Consider the following 14,649-nt stretch of genomic DNA (forward strand, 5'->3'; position numbering starts at 1 on the left):
AGTTTCTTGTCACGTGAGCCTTTCGACATGGCAGTTTCACTAAGCCGGCAAAGAGAGCATCTGTAGAGTCCCCTGGCACAACCGGAGTCACAATCTTATATAACATAATCAAGGGAGCGACATCCCCTCTATTTTGCCTTAATATTATTATTAGGAGTGAGTCATAGGTCCCATCCACTTTGATGGGAAGAGCATCACACAAAGACATGAATATTAGGAGATGGGGATAGTCGTTGGTAATTATTAGAATCTGTCCACTACATATGGGGCTATTTCAGATTTTCCAGTTATTCCTATGTCAGTTTTGTCAAGGAATTTTTCATTTCATCTAGGTTGTCAAATTCATTTCAAGGAATGAATTCATTTCATCTAGGTTGTCAAATTCAAGGAATTTTTCATTTCATCTAGGTTGTCAAATTCATTGGCCTAGGATTATTCATAGTATCCTCTTATCTTTTTAAATATTTGTCAAGTGATACCCCGATTTTCATTCTTGATATTAACGATACACATTTTCTCTCATTTCTTTTCTAGATCAGTCTTACTAAGGATTTATCAATTTTATAAATCCTCTCAAGGAACCAACTTTTGACTTGGTTGATTTTTTTTTTCTATGTTTCAGCTGTTTTCTAGTTCACTGATTTCCTAATTTGTTGCATTGTTTTCTCTGTTTACTTGCATTTCTGTTTTTGTTTTTCCTATTTACTTTTGGTCTAACATGATCTTCTTTTTCTAGCTTCTTCAAGAAAACCTTGGGTCACTGGTTTTTCACTACTTTTTATTTTTTAATAGATAAGCAAAATTTTCAAACCCATGTGACTGTGTAAATACATTCCTAGGGTTCCCAGTGGGACTTTGGAAAGGAACTATGATTGGTAGGCTGAAGATTCTTTAGGCTCATAATAATTCACTCCTTTTTTTACGGCCTTTCATTTATTTTGAGATGCACATTTCCCCCCACCCCCTCTCCCCACGGTTTTAACATCTTTGGAAATGGAGTATGTGTTACAATCTGAGGCATCCTGTAATTGCTGTCAGCCAGGCAAAAGTCATGGCACAGTTGTTTGTTGCCTATGTGTGCAGGACCCTGGGTAGGGCTGGCTGTTCACACTGTTACCATTTTGGCTGAGCTGTATGCAGTTTTGGTACCTACCCTGAGTTTCAGTAGTAAGTGTTGTAAAAATGATTACATTATGACTCAGTGTTGAAACCAAAAGATAGCATGTGTTCAGAAAGGCAAGAAAAGACAGTAAAATGTAGTGTTAGTGAAGCGAAGGTTGCAGGAGGACTGCTCGTAATTTGGATGTTTTCCTCTAAAGCAACAGCCAACTTATTTCATTGTGTTTTCCTTTTCATGTATGCATAATAGTAATATTGGAGAAAAGCTATGTTTGAATCATAACTAAGACAAAAATTGTTAAGTGATAAGAAGGAAGTGAGCCATAGTTTAATCGGTAGTATTTTCTTTGGTCTAATGTGTCTTACAGTTGACAGTGACTCTAACTGATGAACTATTAGGTAGCTCACTTAATTCCCACATAAATGTCCAGGAAGTGACCAACTATTATTACCCATTTTTAGAGGTGAGTAAATTGAAGCATGGGGGTGTTAACTTGTTCAAGTTCACCACTCATGGGTAGTGGATCTGGGATTAGAGCGTTGGGAGTCTGGGCCTTAGGTCTATGCTCTTCCCCACACATTATATTGCCTTGGAACCTGAGGGAAAAGGAGGAGCAATTTCTTTTTTGAGATTCTCATCAATTAAAAATACTTGATTTTCCAGATGACTATTGGCCTTGTCGCTCTCCTATTGAGAACTCTTCATTAGTTTACCACCTCTCATGGATAAAATAGAAACTTCTTAAAATTTGAAGTCTTCCCTGATCTAGCCCCAGCCAACTCTTGCCTGACACACACTCGCTAGCCACACGGAACTATTGCTTCATGTGTCCATAGCCAGGGCAGTTCTCATTCTAGCATAATATCTTCCTTTCACTCTTAAAAACTTCTAGCGAGTTTTTGCTTATCTGAAGTTATTCATGCTAATCCCTTGCGAGAAAAAGAGTTGAACTAGGATGCCTAACAGCTATCATTTGAAAGGCCTGGTGACAAGGCTGTCCCTGGCTGGCATCTGGAAATGTGGATTTCAGGAAGGTTTCAACCATTCCTAGAGCTGATAATTATGCAAATAATATGGTTTATGCTGTACACCCGTTATCTTCCTGGGAAGGAATGTTGTTATGTTCTAGATAAAGGATGTCTATGTGACTATCCCTCAGGATAAAAAAAAAAAAAAAAAAAAAAAAAAGTTAAAAAAATCCTGGGTTCTATGTCTCCAATAGCTTCCCTGGTTGGCAACATTTAAATGGATCCTGTGTTACTCGGCTGGGAGAAGACTCTTGGAAGCTTATTTGTGGCTTCCCCTGGACTGTCAGGCACATTTTCCCTTTGCCAAATTCTCTTTGTATCTGTCCTTTCACTGTAGGAAATCATAGCGGTGAGTATATGCTCAGTCCATCTGTCTTCTTAGAGAACCTGGTAGTCTTGGGGACCCAAGTGTGACCCCTCTCTTGAAATCCTCCCCATGCCTTTCCCCTTCCGTTTTTACCTCGATAACCTTTTCCAGGGAGCTGCTTCTGAACCTCTCCCATACTTTCCTTCTGTATTTTGTATTTTTCCTTTGAACTACTATAATATCCTGTGGCTATCTCTATTATTACGCTTATCATATCATTTTATAACCATAGGGACACTTACTCGTAGTCCTTTGGGGTTCTTGAGAGCACAAATTATGGTATAGTCATCTTTGTGTCTGTATACCTGTCACCCACTGGTGGTCGATTAATATTTGTTGAATAAATAAAGGCTGTGGCCAATCTGGGATGTCTTCTGATTGCTGGTAGCATCTATAATAAAAAATAATTGAGACAGAAGTTTGGAATGGGCTTTAAGAACATCTTTCTGCACATCCTCGTCTACAGAGTTAGTTATTAAATTATTTCCTCATTAAACTGACACTTAGAAAACATGTATGTATCTTTTATGTTAGATGGGGATTTGAAGTATTTAAAAAGAAAGGAAAAAGATAAGAGGTTTGAGCTGATGTCAAGAAAATTAAGAAAATTAGGAGGATTAAATGTAGGCCTCAGCTTTGTCATTCTGCAAAATGGTGCTAAGGATACCTGTTCTAAATGCACACTTATGACAGGAAATAAAGTAGCCTAGGGTGATGCTTTGAGATAAGGTATGAGGCAATATCAAGTATTTATCAGTAACTTGTGCTTCATTAGTTCCAAAGAAAATACATCTATCTTCTTTCGTGGATTACTCATTGGCTGGAAACTTATACTCTTGTTCTGGGACAATTCATTCCTTGATACCTTCATAAAGATGGTATTTAGATTTATTTTTTCCCTTCATTCATTGTTTGCTAATGTCTTACTTTTCCCTCCCACAGTTATATAATCAGCTTGCTATTTTTAATACTGCTTTTCTGACAAAGCCAAGTCTAAGCTTTAACAGATACATTTTCATATCTTGGAAGTTGCCTCAATGTTTCACTCTGCTATGAACTGAATATATTATACATTTTTTGATTGTTCTTACTCTTAAAAGGGATATTGGGTTTCCTGAGATGTGATTTTTCAAGTTAAAATTAGAACCGGGAAAAGATACCCTTCTTTGGGGGGTTGGGGGGCTTGCATAGCAGGGAGTGGAAGTGGTTGGTGACTCAGGATAGAAATAGTGTCAGCCAAGCCCAGCCAACATTGTAATTACATCTTGTATTTTCCATTCACAATGTGGATGAATATGGGGAGACGCCTGGTGTGGACTTCATCAATTTCTGCATCATTCCGTTTGTTAGGACTTAAACTGATCACAGTCTGTTCAAAACACACTTTTTATGTGCTCTCCCTGGACGTTGGTGACTGTTGTCCCATCAAGGAGAAAATAGGGCTTGGGACCCTGCTCTGGGCCACGGGAGCCTCGTGGAATTAGAGCCATCTAGATAACTGCTTCGTCCTTCCCTTCATTTTGGCTTCTTACCAGAGTTGCCCAAATCATATACAATCTGAAAAATTATGGCACGCGATGCATGGGAATATTTTGGATTATTGTTTTAACACCAACAAAAGCAGATTTAGTTCATCATAAAGCATCCAAATAGAGGCCAAACAATTCAGGCGTAAACTTGTAGAAACTCCTGAGACAATCTGTTTAAAAAACATTATTTGAATTTCGGTATTGCTGAAGCCTTATTTAATTTTTACCAAGATAAAAAATTTATGTCGAAGTCAAGTCTATCATCTCTACGACGTAGGAAAAAAAAAATCCACAGAGGCTAAATAATAAAATTGCAGCTGGCAAAGAATCGGCAGCCTCACTCCCAAATGTTCTCGCTCTTGCGCTCTGCTGTCTCTCCCTCTCGCTGAAATATGCCAGAGAATCTTTAACTTACCTGTTTTCTAAGAATTCTCATCAGAGGCTTTTTAACCTCTTTAAAAATCCAAAGTCAGCAGACTTTCGGGGAGGCTTTGATTTTACATTTTGACATAGTTTAGGGTTCTTTTTTCTTCGCTGGCCCACATTTTAGTGCCGTGATCCTATTTACAGCGCTTGAAAGAGGCCTAAGTGGTACAGCTTAGTGTAACCCTTTGCAGATTGTATTTCTCCGGATAGATACAGTTTTCACTGCTTACTGTTGTGCTCTTTGATAAATCCCATCTTCCAGATGCTTCCTTTAGAGAAGAAACAACTTCCGAAAATTCTGGTAGTGCAACCTAAAATTACTTTCACATCAGGACGAGAACTGAGCCAGACTTCCACGTTGGTGGGTGAAGCCAAGGCGGCGTGCCGGCCGAGGGATGCCATCCATCTACCTCCTTACTTCCCCTGTTTCTTTTCACGTTGTTATTGCTCAACTCGGTAAAGAAGCAGGAACAAAGACCTATTGTATTCGCATAGTTTCTCTCCTGCCGGAAAACAGCTAAACGTTCAACATCTTAGTGCGAAAATAACCACTGGAAGAACAAAAGGATCAAAATGAGAATCTCTAACTTGAAGAAATATTTTAGCAACGAAGTTTAAGCTGCATCCTTCACAGGGGAACGGATTTCTTTCTGGCCCTCAGCGCTGGTCTGTGAGCCGATAAAGCCTATTCTAATTATTATTGCCCCCCTCCCACCCCGCCCCAAGATTTCTCATCCCCTCCTTTACATTTCTGATTTCTTATCAGAATTCCAGCCCTCTGAGGCAAGCAGATTGTGGGCACTGACAGGTCTGGGAAGCTGAGCAGCGACTGAACACACAATGATTGATTCTTGCTCTAATTGAGATGGCTTGGAATGAAAAGTTACCGTAGGAGAAAGATGCCTTGTTTTAAAACAACAACCCAAATAGTCATATTTTCAAGAACACTGGGGTTTGGTAATCATCATTTTTCTACAATTGCAATATATTCCTAAGTGTTGAAAAAAAAAAAAAGACAGCGATGGCAAAAGACTAATTGAAATGTAAAGATATGCGTCTGTTATTAGGGTAGTCAAGTTATTATTTTTCACCGCTTGTTTTATTAACATACATCTTATGTTACACGTTGCTTTAATCTTCTTTATTAAGACTAGCTGAAAGGTCCTGTCATTATTTGTCGTTTCAATGCCTCAGGTTCCATGTTTTGTTCTGAATTTTCTATGCCAACTTCTTTTGACATGAAAGTGAAATATTGTTGTTTGGGTAGATGTGCGAATGGGTCTAGGGTGGGTGTTTTATATAAAAACAATCACAGAAAATCAGTTGTGTGAGCAAATTCTATCTTCAGGCAAAATAACACTTTTGCTGCAAATGCTATCCCACTGCAAATGTTCTCTGATCATAGCTTTCTCTGGGCTAATGTGATCCTTTCTCATCGCTTCCCCTCCCTGCCATGCCCCCCAACTCCAATAAAACTGGAAATACTATGGTGCAAATGGAGAAACGCACACACTTCTCCTTTCCAGAGGCGCTTTTTAGCAGAAAGGGAATACACCACAAACTGTTTTACCACTTGGACGCAGCTTCGGTAAAGAAGAAAGAGGAACTTCTCGGTCTGCAGCTGATCCGTGCTTAAGCAGTTCACTGGGGCATCATGGTTATAAACGTGATAGAGTATCCCGGGAGCCTTGCACGATTTTCTGCTATTTTTCATAAATAAGTAAAAACGCATCAGAAGGCCTTCCCACTTCCCAAGGAATGCACAATTGAGGGAAAGCGGAGAGAAACAAGACCTGGGGTATGGACCACGGTTTCGGCCCCGTGAAGGCAGATGCATTCACTTTTTGTCACCGTTGCTGTTTGCTTTTGCTTCCCTCCGTCCCCTGGTGGAGTAATGACAATGGTTTAGGAGGAAGGCGGACGGAGAGAAAATAATGCCCCAGAGCGCATCAGTAGTAAAAGTAATTAGTTCATTGTTAACATCAGGGCGCTGTTAACAAGCACAGGCCCTGCTCTCTGGCCAAGCTGCCACGCGCCAGGACAGTCAACTCCAAAAGAAAAATGTATTTTGTGCAGAAGGATGGAGAGCGGGGGATTAGAAGCTTGGAAAGGACTAACGTTGGGGGTCGGGGAGATTTTTCAAAAGCATAATGGGACCCCGCGAACGCAGCCTCGCCTCCCAGATCTGGTCATTATGCACCACATGTGCATTCAGCGCATGCACGCTCATGAGAAACACAGAGACACCCGGAGAAGGAGAGGAGCGGGCGCTGAGCACCAGCCAGCATCCCGCACAGCACCTGGGGACCACAAGATCTAATTGGAGAATCAATAACTGAAACCCCATTTTAAATATTCTGCTCTATTAATTCTTTAGGTTAATAAAAACTGCCCGCATGATGATATTTTGGGATATAGATATTCAGAGTTGGATTACTTTTGACAAGAGCGTAAGGAATCTATTCAAAGCTGATTTTCCCCCCTTTTGTTCACCGAGGACCTGCAGAATCTAAGATAAAAATGGCACTTGTCCTGAGGGCACCCTGAGGCATGTCATTAAAATCGGAATTTGATCCTCTTTTCATGGTTACTTGGGACAATCAAGCACAGGAAACCTGAAAACTCATCAGTTTTCCAAAATATGACATGCCCTTGACTTTGTCAGTATTGCTGCCATGGAGCAGCCCTGGCTATTTCAAAACCCCTTTAGATGTCACTCTGCCTTCAAGAATGCACGCGGCGGCTCTTGCGCCCGGGGAGGCTCGGCGCTTGCTCTGGGCGCCCTGGCCCAGTCGGAGCACCGGCTGCTCTGCCTCCCATCAGAGACAAATTCCACCTCGGTCTTCCAGGAAAAGGCCAGGAAAAGGCTTGTGTTTTAAAAGAAATGAAGCAATTTACTAATCGTAATTAATGTCCATCCGAGAAGTGTTTCCAGTCCACCTGTTCAAGCGTCCCAGGGAATGGGGTGACTCTGGTTTATAAAGATGCAGTGGGTGGGAGATGACGGGGCCAGAGAGAATCTTGGAGATAATCCGTTGCCCTTACAATGACATGGCTTATTTATTGTCCATTTGGTTTTGCTTTTTTTTTTTTTTTTTTTTTTGCTCAGCTTTTTTTTTATTCTAATTTTCACTGATTAGGTTTCTTTCATTTTCTCGTTTGAATTACGCAAAGTCGGAGACTTTACAAAACTAGAAATCTGGCCAACTTGAGTTGCTAGGAAAATGAAATGTGTATTTTACGAGGCACTCTCCAGGCACCAAAATTTTCTTTTACCTAAAAAAAGTCTTGAAAAAAAAAAAAAAGCTAATAAATTCTTAAACGAGTCTATGGACTGAGGCCTCTTCCCACATTCTACCCTAACACTTGTTTTTTCCAGAATGAATGGTGAAGAGAGATCCCATCTCCCAGCCATATGTTTTGCCTTGATCTGAGAGACATTTGAATACTCTTAGCCTTGAGAACAGCTTTTCGTGAGGAAAGGCCAAAGCTCTAACCCCAGGGCAAACAGGAGGCTTTTCCAAGTGGGGAGCAAATGGGTAGACTCTTTTGCCCCTTGCCTTAAAAACTAACTTTGCTTCTATGAAAGTGAAAATAAAAAAAAAAAAAAAAGAAATTTGGCTACTGAGGTTTATCTGCCCACTAAAGCCAGCTGCCTTTTGATAGCTGTTGCCTGTTGCAAGTACTGTCAGTTCAAGACTGTACAGGGGGCACCTCCTACTATACCATGCATGTTCTATAGCTTGGCGGTCATTCAGCATCGCTGGCACGTCAGGAAATTCTTGTTGTGCTTGGGTTTTAAAGTTGGGATACCCTCTGCTTGTGTAGATTTTACTTGGTGGAACTTTGATTGGTTAAAGCTAGTGTAGCAGCAGGAGATTTCTTTATGAGTGTCACTCCTTTGTTGCCATTAGTCTACTCCCCACCATCTAAAAAATTTACCTGCGGCAGATGCGCTCAGGAAGAACCATTTCCACAAATCATCTCATTCCGCACTGGCTAGCTTCTTAGAACTTTTTGTTAGACTATAGTTCCAGTTCTCTAGTTAAATAATGTATACAAAGAAGAGGAACTTTGAGTGAGCAAGGTCTTGTGCAAATCCTTGATACTGTGTTTAGTTATTTACCAACCGTTTCATGTAAGCTAATCTACTTGTCTTTTACTTTGCTTTGTTCTATGGCTTTGCATATGTTTCCCCTCCCACCTGGGATGCCTTTTCTTTTCCGCTTCCCCTCTACATACTCTGCTCTCAAAAACCAGCTCTAAAATCAGCTCCTGCTTAAAAGCTTTTCCTGATGTGTTCGACTTGACAAAGATCACTCAGGTGTGCTTCTCATTTTGTCATTGGTGGGATAATACAACTCATAGTTTATTATTGCAGAAAGTTGAATATATTGTAGATTAATGAATGTGCCCCCAGGCCTAAAAGGAACACCCGATTATAACACTTTCGGTTGCCTGTGTTAACATTATCAAGGAAGGGACTGTGTGGATCAATGAGCCTTCCTGGGTGTGTTTCTTGATAATCTCTTTCCTCAGGTGTGCCATCAGACATAAGAAATCGAGGCCATCATCTTTTTCCTTTATGTTCTGTGCACAACATGGTGCCTAGCACAGCTCAAAATTTGTTTTAGTTCCTCAAAGTAGTACTGAGCTCTAACTACCTATGAAGCACCTGAGACAACATGGTAATGATGACACGCCGCTCTCTGGTGGTCACTGAGACACTAGATCAGGGGTTGGCAAACTACACAGCCCAAAATCTGGCCTGCCATCTATTTTTTAAAATAAATTTTATTGGCACCCAACTCAGCCCATTCACTTGTCAACATATCGTCTGGCTGATTTTGTGCTCCAGTGGCTGAGCTGAGTAGTTTTAACAGAGACCATATGGCACACAGGACTCAAATATTTATTATCTGGCCATTTACAGAAAAAAATTTGTCAACCCCTGACCTAAATCTTTGCATTGACTTTAGTAAGAAGACAATTACTGGCTTAAAGTATAATAAAGACTAATGTAAAAATCAGGCCAAATGAACTATCAAAAGATAAATTATACAAATATGCAGTCTTGGATAACTTTGAAAGGCAGCTGCTTTCTATAAATAAATATTTAGGAACTTGAATTTTCAATGGGAAAAAAAAAACCCTAAAACAAAAACCCAAGGCTGAGAGACATGGGGTTATGACCCCTCAACTCTACTTAGAACAAGCACTGTTTGTGTAGCTGCCTGTGAAGTAATTATTTCACGTATTTAGTCAATAAGCATTGGTTGTGGACTCGCTTTATTCCAGTACTGATGCCTGGAATGTACGGTAGCCAAAGTGGAAGGAGACACTTTACTTTCCATTTCTATACAAGAAAACCGAGTATCTGCAATAAATGGCACAGTCAGGACTAGAACCAAATCTCTTGACCTTACTTTCAGTCTGCTCGAGTCAATAATCATGGCCTATGAGAGATGCAGATTGGAAAAAATATCAAATGGATTCATTACAGACATCACTTTTCTCTCCAGTGCTAAATTTATTGGTCGGCAGTACCATGTCTGTTTTTCTCCATAAATATTCGTGGATGAAATCATCCATCGAAGAGGCAACCCAAGTGTGACCCTGGTATTGACATTAACTAGCTGGGTGACTAGTTCAGTTTCTCTGAACTTCAATTTCCTCACCTGTACAATGGGGGTAAATCATCTTAAACTTCTAGGTGGTGGAAGGTAATGGGGTAGGGCACTGCACACTGAAGCGAAAAAGCTCAGTGCTGAGCAGCAGAACGTGTTTGGGTATGGATTCCTACGCAGACTAACAGATATTCCTGGACCTGGAATATACTGTACCTAATTCAGCCCGGTGCTCCCACTTTCCAGCTTGTGACCTGCTTGCTTCCCTCTTAGTTTGCTTAATGCTTTTCTTTGTTGTGAAAAATGGAGAGAAACAAGATTGGCCTAACAGAGTTGTTGTGAGAATTGTCCTGAGATGCTTGAAGGCACCCAGCAGGGCACTACTCTGTGCAAGAGGCTCCAGAGATCCTAGTGTCTTTCCTTCTGTCTGTATCCTCTTGACTATTAAGGCGCTATCACCCCAGTATTAGAAGGCTAATCAAGTTGTAAAAATACAAGAAGGAAGAGAATGACCACATTTCTTACTCCACCCAGGTGAAAATGGTCATACTTTCCAAGGTGACGGCGTGGATGAAAATGGCAGGAAACTCCATCTGATGAAAATCCGGTAGCACATCCCTTCCAAAAAAAAAAAAAAAAAAAAAAAAATCTTGTTTCTTTGCCTTAGTTTGAAATGTGAAGGCAGAAGGACAATCCCTGTGATTGCTTTAGTCACCGGGAGTGATTGGACAAATTATACATAAAAAGAGTATGTGAGGGTCAGGTCATTATTCTAGTAACTTGGGGAACGATGATCTTGGTATTGAAAGAAACACTCCCTTATCTCTTCCTAATTCCGAAGCCTAAACTGCTTTAGTGCCAGGCTGGCTTGAACATCAGATGACACCGCGGCTGGCTGGCGTTCCATGATGTCAGAGGAGGTGTTGAACACTTAACGGATTCAGGGGCGTGTTTCTAGTGATGAGAAGTGCTGTCTTGTGTTAACAGTGTCAGTAGGAGAGAGACTTGAAGGCACAAAAGACTATGCTTCTGTAGGCGCTCTTTCATGTCGGGTGCTACACTTATTGCTTTTGATGAAGATGTATGATTGAGTTACTGGATATGACATTTGTTGAGAGACGGAAGATTACCGTGGGTGAAGGGCAGCAGAGTAAAGGATGAGGTGGTGGATGGAGTGTGAATGAAAGGTTACATGCATTGATGTCTTGTTTATTTGATTTAGGAGTTTGAGATGGAATTAATCTATTTCATTTTTTAGCATGTTAGGAGAACTATCTTAAAAGCACGCCTTCCCATACATAACCAAAATATATCAAAATAGACTCCGGAAGGTAGCTTTAACTCGGTGTTGGTTGTACAAAAGTGTGTGCTGGGAGGTGGGGATGAGAGCCGGGGACTCTGTTCTGAGAAAAGCCTAAACTGCTTTCACGTGTATTATTCTGCTTCTATTCACAATACTCCAGTGCAGCAGGGAAAGCCAGATTTTTTTTTTTCATGAAGTTTAAATGTTTTCAATGAAAACCCATTTTATCTGTTATTTTTTTCTGAAACAGTGTGAATGCAAACCAAAACTCATCATCTCTGAACACAGAAATTAAAGAATGAAATGGGCTATAAACTGAAGCTGAACAATCTAATTTCACTGTTGCAGTTAATATGGTGAGAGAACCCTCAAAACCATGGACATTTAAAGGGCAGAAAATAAATGCAATGTTTGAGGTTGAATTCTCTAAATAGCACCTGGATTTTGGCAGCTGAAAACGATGCTAGAATTCACAATGAAGAACCGAAATGCTCTCAGAACGAATCATGCTCTGAATGTGCACACGCTCTTTCTCAGACAGTTTGCTAATTCTGCTTTGCTAAGGGGTAAGCCGGGCCCAGTCCTGCCTCCATTTTACAGATGGAGAAAAAGAAGAGTGGAGTTCTAAACCGTCCCAATTTACAAAGTGGTTCAGTGGCAGGGTTAGACACAGAAACCTAGATCTTCCGATTCCCAGGATTCCCAGACTGCAGCTCTCATCACTGAACCAAATCCATTCTCTCTGGTGCATTCTAAATGCATTAGTTGATTTGCATCTGCAAAATGCAACACAAGCCCCTCCCCCCAGTAAGGGCTCTTCCCCTGGCTGGGCTGGCTTCCCACCCCTGACTGCTTTGGAGGACACCTCGCACCCTCTTCTGTTTTCTTCTATCAGGACTGTCTGATGCAGAGCCGGCTCCCCCACCCTGAAGCCTATATGCTTCCCTTTGTTTTGGACTGTATTATAAAATGACTAAATATTTCTTGCTAAGTAAAAAGAAAAAAAAAAACCAACTTTGAGAAGTGGAATCTATCTTTTCGACTACATGTCTTCATTTTAGAAAATTTTGAAAGTAGGAACAAAGTAGAAATAAAATAAAATCTCCTAGTTCACTAGGAAATAACTCCTGTTAAGGACAAAATAAAACATGTTGATTTTCCTTTTTAACTAAATCGGACACTTTCCCTTTTTTGGTTTAACATGGAAAGATTTACTGCATCTATGCATGTGTGTCTGTGCATGCATCTGTCTTTATAAACACAAATACATAGACACACATACACAGAATCAAAGGAAATCTTTACTCTTGTCTCCCTTATACTTTCTCTCAATTTTTCTAGCCATCTATAGGTGAAGAGAATGCTGTTGCTAAAAATGCCAGGAGGAGGACGACAATAAGTCAGGTAGTGAACTTCCCTGTTGAATTCCAGGGCACAGAAACCAGCCCTAATAAAAACTTCATTTTTCCTTCTGCCCCACACAAGGTAATTTAAAATTGCATTCATTTTTAGGATTTCTGTTGAAGCACACAGAACCAAAGGCCTGAAACTGTCTATCAGAACAGCCTGAAATTGAGCGATGCCAACCTTGCTCAAATGACTGCCCGACTCACTGGGACCCCCTGATCAAGTGATGTGCCCGGGGCATGGACAGAATCTGATATTAAGGCAGCCTATTGATTCTTTAGATTGCCTCCTTGGGAAAATAATTATCATTTAATCTTTATATGGGTGGATTTTTGTATTTTAAAGTCTACTTTTTTTTTTTTTTTTGTCAACAAGAGAAATAATTAGTTTTGATCCTCAAAGTTCTTGTCTCTGATTTTCAAGGGCTATTGCTTTAGTTCTCCATCCTTTATGGTATCAATAAGCCAGTGGAAATGGTGGCGAATAAATCCCATAGAAAGTAGTTAGAGAAGATCAAACATAACCTTCACTGCAGACATAGAGGTGCCTATTCTTTTTTACTAAAAAAAAAAAAAGATCCTGACTTGGAGATGCCCTCCTCTTTCAGAGATCCAACACATTCTTCTCTTCTTTTGCTAATATTTACACGAAAATAAACTGTCTTTTATTGTCGGGTATCATGGACATTCGAACTGTGATAAAGAAGGGGCAGATTTAAATCACAGACCAAACGGCTTTATGAAGTATATTCTTAACCTAGTACCATTATAAAGGCATAAGTAATACCACATGTTTGGTCACTGGAGAAAGAATATTAATAAAGTATTAACTTTTAATAAATGAGAGTGCTAAGAATTTTGACATAATTTAATCTTGCTGTGGTGCATTCAGCTGTACTGTGTTAATTGATTACCCTCCAACCTCAGTGTTGAGGGGGGTCATTTCATTTTTCAATGCCAAGAGCAGAAATTTAAAGATATCTAAGAAAGATTACTCTTTAAAGTGTATTTCATTTACCTTTCTTAAAACATATAAAACATAAACACTTAATTTGTTTGTGCCTTTGAAATTTCTGAGTGCTTACCCTTTATCTGCAATATCCTGTTATTATTATTCCAGTTCGAGTTTTCCTGACAGAAATAACTCAGTACCTTGGCTAGAAATGTTACCGCGAAGAACTTTATGCTAACGTGGCAATTGGGTAATGAGGGGTTTGTAAACCGAGGCAGAGCATGTAATTCTCCTCATAGGTTGCTCTCTATCTAGATTTTATGACTTTAAGTACTTCATGATCAGTAAATAATAAATTCAATTTACCGGATAGAAGTTTTGTCACTTAGAAATACTCACTTGGAATATATATTTCTTAATTGGCATCAATGGCACATTTCCCAGGAAGCATAACAAAATGGATCATTTAATAGATGCCCAATCTCTCCATCTATCTATCTATCAGTGCGGCACATGATGTTTTGACTTTAATATGGTAATTATCTCAGGCTGACTTCAGAGCAGGAAGCTGCCTCCCACACAGCAGTGCTTAATTACTTTAGACTTCAGCTTGCCAAGTGAAAAATTGACTGTTTTTTTGCACATTGCATGGAATTGAAATGATTTCATTGTCATTTCAGTTGAAATACAGCCTGACATCAGCATAGAATCATGGGAAAGATAATGCAAAATTTCTCTGAAATTCTAAAATGGTCTGAAAGCTGCCTTATTTTTTTATGAAGCTGCATTTCATTTTCAGAATGTTAATGAAGATCCACTTCATCTTGGGAGAAGCAAACTTTTAGGAATTCACTTCTGTTGAATCATTCCAATGGCAATTCAATACAGGGC

Source organism: Vulpes vulpes, chromosome 3, assembly GCF_048418805.1.
Source record: "Vulpes vulpes isolate BD-2025 chromosome 3, VulVul3, whole genome shotgun sequence".
In the NCBI taxonomy this organism is placed as follows: domain Eukaryota; kingdom Metazoa; phylum Chordata; class Mammalia; order Carnivora; family Canidae; genus Vulpes; species Vulpes vulpes.